The sequence below is a fragment of the Natator depressus genome, chromosome 9 (genome assembly GCF_965152275.1).
Source record: "Natator depressus isolate rNatDep1 chromosome 9, rNatDep2.hap1, whole genome shotgun sequence".
Taxonomy (NCBI): Eukaryota; Metazoa; Chordata; order Testudines; family Cheloniidae; genus Natator; species Natator depressus.
The window spans coordinates 37,301,815-37,309,346 of record NC_134242.1 but is presented as its reverse complement, the minus strand read 5'-3'; the positions used below and the strand labels follow the sequence as shown (position 1 = coordinate 37,309,346).

Sequence of the window (7,532 nt, the reverse complement as noted above, 5' to 3'; positions counted from 1 at the left end):
GGCAAAATCAACACAATCCCAAATTAGCAAATTCCAACAGAAAAAATTGTTTCATTGAAATTTTTCTGGCCAGCTCAACTTAGGTGCCTAAATCCCATGGGATTTAGGTCCCTACATCACTTAGGCATTTGACATTTTTACCTATATAGTGTCTAACATATTATGGACAAAACACAAACATTTTTGTAAGCTACACTTACAAAGTCCACTGCCTGAAATGAGACCGATACAGCTAACATGAAGGATGGTGTATAAAAGTCACTTCAAGTTATGCCAAGCAAATGCTATTCTTTATATATTTTTTATAAAATATATGGCCAGAGTCTCCGGTTTGCTAAGGCTACTTTGCACCATTCATGCTTAGAGTTAATCACATTCTTAAATGCTTTGCTGAATCAGGGCCAGAGTGCTCAACACCTTGCAAGATGGCGTGCTGAGACAGCATTCTGTCACCTTTTATCACTGTTCCTTTCCCAAATCATAGACACATTCCCATCTGCACTATGAGGAACACATTTGCTCACTGTGCCTGATTCTCCTCCTAATTGAACCTTGGGTGGTCATCTATATGTGTGCAAAGTGGGTGTAACATGGTACCAAATCATCCATTTTACTTTCATTTTGCAGAGGTGGACATGGTGATATCAGAAGTATGGCAATGGAGAGTTAAGTTAGATCTACACTACAAACTTTTGCTGACCTGGCTATGTTGGTCAGTGGTATGATGAGGTGTGATTTGTGACTGAAATAGCAAAAGCCCCTAGCATAAACACTAGACTGTAAGACTGCTTTTGCTGGTACAGCTTTTTTTGCTTCAGGGTTGGGGGCGGGGGGGAGGGCGCGCAGGAGAAAGCTGGGATAATATATACCAGTAGGACCACACTGGGCAGTACAAATGCATCTACACTAGTATATAGTATACTGGTATAGCTATACCAGCAAAGTGCTTTGTCACAGCCTTGCCTAACCCATCTGGCTTCAGGCTAGCTACTGCAGTAACTTGGCCCTCCAGCTAAGCCATTGAAGAAAACGTCCAGCCCGCTGCTTCCAGGGTATCCTAAGTCCCAAACGAACACAAAAAGGTCTTCCAGACCAGTCTCAAGCTGAGCACAGCCCCTCGTTCCTAAAGGCCTGTTTTCTCTCCTCAGTCCCTCCCTGCTCTCTATCAAACAGCAACTCCCAGGATTTCCTATCTGGAGTTTTTCTTCTCTCTCACTTTGGTTCTCAACACCCTTCCATCTTCTCTCTCGCCACCCCTGTTTAATATACACCACATGACCATTTGATTTTGCTCAATTTCTCTACCTGGGAGGGCAAGCTAAGTGTGTCACAGGTGGGACTGGATGGACCATCTTTCTCGGCCAGTCACCCTGGGTCATGCTCCTAGAGGAGACCAGACCTTAGGCTCTTGGCAGCAGCCAATTAGTGGATGCAGGGCTGGCATTAGACTTGTTGGGGCCCAGGGCAGAAGCTAAGAAGCAGGACTCCACCCTGCCTTCCTTACCTGCTCACACATTGGATTTCTGAAGCCCGAGGCCTGCTCCACAGGAGCCCCAGTGGTGTGCAGTCCGAGGAAATTACCCTGCTTGCTCCCATATATTTTAAGATGCTGTGTGTTCAGTAATAGCTGCACTTTAAAATAAGAAATCATAGAAAAATTATTCGCAACAAGAAAAGGAGGACTTGTGGCACCTTAGAGAGACTAACAAATTTATTTGAGCATAAGCTTTCGTGAGCTACAGCTCATTTCATCGGATGCATTCAGTGGAAAATACAGTGGGGAGATTTATGTACATAGAGAACATGAAACAATGGGTGTTACCATACACACTGTAACAAGAGTGATCACTTAAGATGAGGTATTACCAGCGGGCGGGGGGGGGGGCGCGAGAGAAAACCTTTTGTAGTGATAATCAAGGTGGGCCATTTCCAGCAGTTGACAAGAACATCTGAGGAACAGTGGGGGGTGGGGGAATAAACATGGGGAAATAGTTTTACTTTGTGTAATGACCCATCCACTCCCAGTCTCTATTCAAGCCTAAGTTAATTGTATCCTGTTTGCAAATTAATTCCAATTCAGCAGTCTCTCGTTGGAGTCTGTTTCTGAAGTTTTTTGTTAAAGAATTGCCACTTTTAGGTCTGTAATCGAGTGACCAGGGAAATTGAAGTGTTCTCTGTCTGGTTTTTGAATGTTATAATTCTTGACGTCGGATTCGTGTCCATTTATTCTTTTACGTAGAGACTGTCCAGTTTGACCAATGTACATGGCAGAGGGGCATTGCTGGCACATGACGGCATCTATCACATAGGTAGATGTGCAGCTGAACGAGCCTCTGATAGTGTGGCTGATGTGATTAGGCCCTATGATGGTGTCCCCTGAATAGATATGTGGACACAGTTGGCAAGGGGCTTTGTAGCAAGGATAGGTTCCTGCATTAGTGGTTGTTGTGAGGTGTGTGGTTGCTGGGCTGTCTGTAAGCAAGGACTGGCCTGTCTCCCAAGATCTGTGAGAGTGATGGGTCGTCCTTCAGGATAGGTTGTAGATCCCTGATGATGCGTTGGAGAGGTTTTAGTTGGGGGCTGAAGGTGATGGCTAGTGGTGTTCTGTTATTTTCTTTGTTGGGCCTGTCCTGTAGTAGGTGACTTCTGGGTACTCTTCTGGCTCTGTGAATCTGTTTTTTCACTTCCGCAGGTGGGTATTGTAGTTGTAAGAATGCTTGATAGAGATCTTGTAGGTGTTTGTCTCTGTCTGAGGGGTTGGAGCAAATGCTGTTGTATCGTAGCGCTTGGCTGCAGACAATGGATCATGTGGTGTGGTCTGGGTGAAAGCTGCAGGCATGTAGGTAGGAATAAGTCCTTTTCTTAAAAAAAAAGCTTATTTAAAACTGATCCCCATAGGTCAGTACTACATACCGCATAAGTCATATAGGCCCCAATTCAGGAAAGCATCTCTGTTCAGCAAACCACATGTTCATTTTAAGCACGTGTAGCAATGCGAAGACTCACCATCACAGCGCCTCCTGCTGGTCATCCTGGGACTTAGCTCTCTTCCAGCATTTGGAGCACCTCCTCCTGGCCGGTATCTCACCTGCCGCTGGCTCCGTGTCCCTCCCAGACCCTGGTGCCCTTTTCCTCAGGGTTCTGCCCCAGCAATACCCCCCTTACTCTGGGTCTCCCCTCCCAGGGGAACCCCCAACCCGCTTAACCCACCTTGCCTCAATGGCTACTTCCAGTCATCATCTAGCCCCTGCTCACTGGGGCCAACTGCAGTGTAATGGCCACTCATCATTGGCAAGAAGTTAGGACCTGCTGCCTTTGCCTATCCTCGGGCTGCCCCAGTACCTTGCACAAGGCCTGCAGCCTGGGGGTTTACCAGGCTGGAGCTCCCCACCTCCCTTTGCCCTTCCCCAGCACTGTTCCATGTCAGGTACCTTCCTTTTAGGCAGCTAGCCTTTCTCATTCCCAGGCTAGAGTGAGACTTCTCCAGTTTCTGGCCCACAGCCCTCTTATAGGGCCAGCTGTGGCCTGATTGGGGCATGGGCCCAGCTGTGGCTGCTTCCCTCAATCAGCCTAGCTTTTCCCCAAATGCAGCCCTCTCCAGGGCTGCTTTAACCGCTTCAGGGCTGGAGCAGGATAACCACCCCGCTACAACATGGTCTAAATCTCATTGAAGTCAAGCATGTGCTGAATTGCTTCGCTGAAGAGGGCTAGACTTCAGCATGTACTTACATCCTAAACTGAACAGATGTGTGTGTGTGCATGCACACACGAGCAAAATCTAACAATAACATAAAATTCAGTTTGAGCAATCAAATACTCACAAGCCAGGAAATTCAAAAACCTAAGGCAAATGAGGTTGCTCCAGATATTCACCATTATAACTGAAAGCATCATTTGGTCCACAAGCTTAGCTGGCCTAGTTCATCCTTTATAATTTCTGGTGTAGGGATCACCAACAGGCTAAAAATAGCACAATAGTCAGACAAGTAGCTAATATGCACCAGTTGGCTTTGTTATCATGGATTTATCAGTATATCTTACCACACAAACATGCTTGATAGAATTACAAAAGTATGAAGGGAAAGTGGAAGGTGTAACATATTTGTATTTTAGCAAAGCCTTTGATACATTATTGCATAAAATCTTACTCTCCAAATGACTTCAAATTGAGGTGAACGGGAACACGTGTGTGAACTGAAAACTGGCAGAAAGGACATAAGCAAAGAGTAACAGCAAACAGCAAATTTTGGCATAAGAGCAGGATCTGCAATAGGATGAGTCTTATTTAACATCTTCATTCATGATGTTGAAGAGGGAATAAATAAACAGCATTGTGATGTGTTGGAGGTTCAGCCAGACTGGCATGGGGTTCTGTCATAGCTTACTCTGTAACCCTGGGTGCATCTGTGCTGTGCAGCTTTGGCTCAGATCCCTGCCACCAGCAGCCTGCTCACAGCACAATGGCCTCACCCTGACATCCACCAGCCTGGTTACTCCTTGCAGGGTGACACCAACAGCCCTTCCAGTCCCGTGTCTCCCCCAAACCATCTCCCCTGCAGGGTCCAGTCCCTCTCACTGGATACTCACAGGTGTTGTTATGGTCATTACCTCCAAAGAGACAGAGCACACACCAGCCTTCCAGTTCAGTGGAGGACTTCACCCTTCTGTTTAATATGCAGCACTGAGATGGTTTTGTAATAAAACAAGAATAAGTTTATTAACAAGGAACAGCTATTGAAGTGATACGTAAGAATAGAAGACAGGTAGGGTTACACGTAAAACAAAACAAAACTCACTTTCTAGAGACTAAAACTTAACTTCAGCAAGGTACAAACTTTGTCTAAGCAGGTTTCCCACCTGTAGTCAGTTCTAGCTTTTCTTGGTTTTCAGGCCAAGAGGATCCACTTTTCATTAGCTCAAAGAGCGCTGTTCCCCTTTGTCCCCTAGATGAGCGATAACTAACGGGTTCTCTCCCTTTCTTTTTATAGTTCGGTAAACCTTTGAAATGTATTTTTGAAAAGTAAGCCCAGACAAAGTTCCTCTTCCCTGCTGCTTGTTTTTCAGCGTGCAGGCACCAAACCCCTTGCCTTTTTGATTAGCTTGATCACTTTGTTTGCCTTAGATGCAAATGTTCTTCTATTGTACTTTGCTTGAAAAGCTTGACCCTGGCAGACTGGCAAACCTACATTCCTTTGTCTAGTAGAAGATTGTTTATCTGCTCTACTCTGATTGCTTGGTCTAAACATATTTCCTGAGCATATTTCCAACACACATCTATACTTCTTTATGCACTGCCCTTATATGTATCACGCAACAGTATTAATGACCAGCATTTACCTATTTGCATATGATATATTTAACGATAAACTAGATTATGACAGCAGTGTGTTGGGGGAACGAGACTGTCAGGCCTGATCTGAGTTATGGTATTGTGTCCCCTCTGCCAGATGGCCTTGAGGGACTCCTTGGGTCACAAGCATATTAATAAAATCTGCAGGTGATACTAAATTTAAAAAAGTTTTGAACACCAGTAAATGGAGCGAGAGAGGTTAGAAACGTGGGTCAAAAGTAACAAAATAATCTGTCTGCACTTGTCTTCATAAATCTGTGGCAGTCAGAGACATTCAGCTGTGCCTTGCAGGATCGGGCCCAAGAGGACCACGGCTCTTTACCATCTTGAAGACCTTGGATTTTCTAATCCCCTTTCTGGGTTGTGTCCCAGCTATGCTCAGTGCTTTATGCTACTCTTACCCTCCACCCTGGTATCAGGGCTGGCAGGGGACTTCGTTTATCCAGGTTATGAATTACACACCACAACCCATGGCCCTTAGGTGCCATCCCAGCAGCCAGGGATTGCCCAGCGACAGAGCCATCTTATCCATGTCCCATTGTCCCATCAAAACAACCTGCATGCAAAGGGCCAGGAAAACAATGGACGTTAGGCACCTAAATACTTAGAGGATCTGGGCCATAGCCCTTGCCATCGTAGTATCCAAATGCCTCATCTTAGTGCCTTGTCTGTAATGAGATTGTAAGCTTCCTGGGGCAGGGACTTGAACACTTTGGGGCACTGTAAAAGAACAGAAAATAATAGTAATATTATTAGTAACCTGCCCTATGGTTAATATCGACAAAGAGCTGGATTGTGATTGGCCTCTATGGAGGGCAGCAGTGGGTGAAGGGTCTTTGTGTCTTCTGGCTGGCTCATGCTGAAGTGCAATATCCCTGCCTTGAAGAGCCTGTCTAATTATAAACATGACATAAGTATTTGCAAACAACTTAAAACACTGCATAATGGCAGCATGTTTCTAAGTAACGTTCAGAGAAGTTTGCTTATCGTGGCTTATCAGACAGCTGTCAGGAGCCAGAACAACCAGCTCACAAAAATAAATGACGATGGGCTTCAGTGATGCTTTGGCAATGGAACTTTAATTTTTAAGTTTGCACATTACCCAGTCACTTTTGGGAAAACAACTTAAAACAATGACAGTGAGATAAAAATATGATGAGGTTTTCAACAAACACATAGAGTAATATTTACAGGCATACTGAGAAGACAATGAAATATAGAACCATCTTCCAGGGCTCAGTGTTCTGTAGAATAATTCCCCCTATTTGTTCAGATCTACTATGAGTCTCCAAGCAACAGCAGTTCTCTTTTAACACAGTCCCAGCTTGCTGGCCTGAAGTAAACCCAGATGACTTTGACCTCCATTTCTTTACCCCAAACTACTGCAAATGAAGGATAGCGATAGCTTTTACATAAATTAATGTGCTTCATACACAATGGTATTTCTAAAACCATTTCAGATAAAGCTAGGTGGATGCTGCAAACTTTAAATGAATTCACTAAATGTATTGCTGAAAATCAGTATTGTGCTCATGAACGCCTCTGGGTAGCACTGTATATTAACACTGCCTGCAATACAAAAGAGAGGTGTTTAATTATATTAGTTTCATATATCCACTAACATGGTCCAATTAGAAATGAATACCTGAGAGAGACAAGGTAGGTGAGGTCATATCTTTTACTGGATCTAATTCTGTTGGTGGAAGGTACAAACTTTTAAGCTACACTGAACTCTTCTTCAGCTCCTTCCACCAACAGAAGTTTGTACTTTCTACCAATAGTAGTTGGTCAAATAAAAAAATGCACCTTGTCTTCTCATTTCCTGGGACCAACACGGCTACCACTGCAAACAAGTAAATACCTATAAATTGTTGAGACCCAAGAGAAGAATACAGACAAATATAAGTTTCAGGAAAATGTCACCCATATATATTTTTCATATCACAAACCATTTGTTGCACATATTCTTGTATTTAATGTGCACACTGATATGTTTAAAATCAACTAATTCCCTCATATTATTATATGAGTAAGATAATGTGTTAAAGAAAATAAACAAGGGCAAACAAATCCAATTATACTGGGTAAACAGACAATACATATATAAACGCAACAACTCTGAAATGAAGCTTGTCAGGCACTTTAGCAAGTAAAAGGATATTTTTGGTGTATTCAGACAGGC

At 43.8% G+C, this 7,532-nt stretch overlaps 1 long non-coding RNA gene across 1 annotated transcript; it reads right to left on the bottom strand.

The window, feature by feature from the left end:
• Positions 1–2,583: 2,583 nt before the first annotated feature.
• Positions 2,584–6,251, bottom strand: LOC141993431 (uncharacterized). Its single transcript, XR_012640856.1, has 3 exons — positions 5,947–6,251; positions 4,588–4,681; positions 2,584–2,829 (listed from the first exon to the last, which is right to left on the bottom strand). It is a non-coding gene; the product is annotated as an uncharacterized LOC141993431 (long non-coding RNA).
• Positions 6,252–7,532: the final 1,281 nt, after the last annotated feature.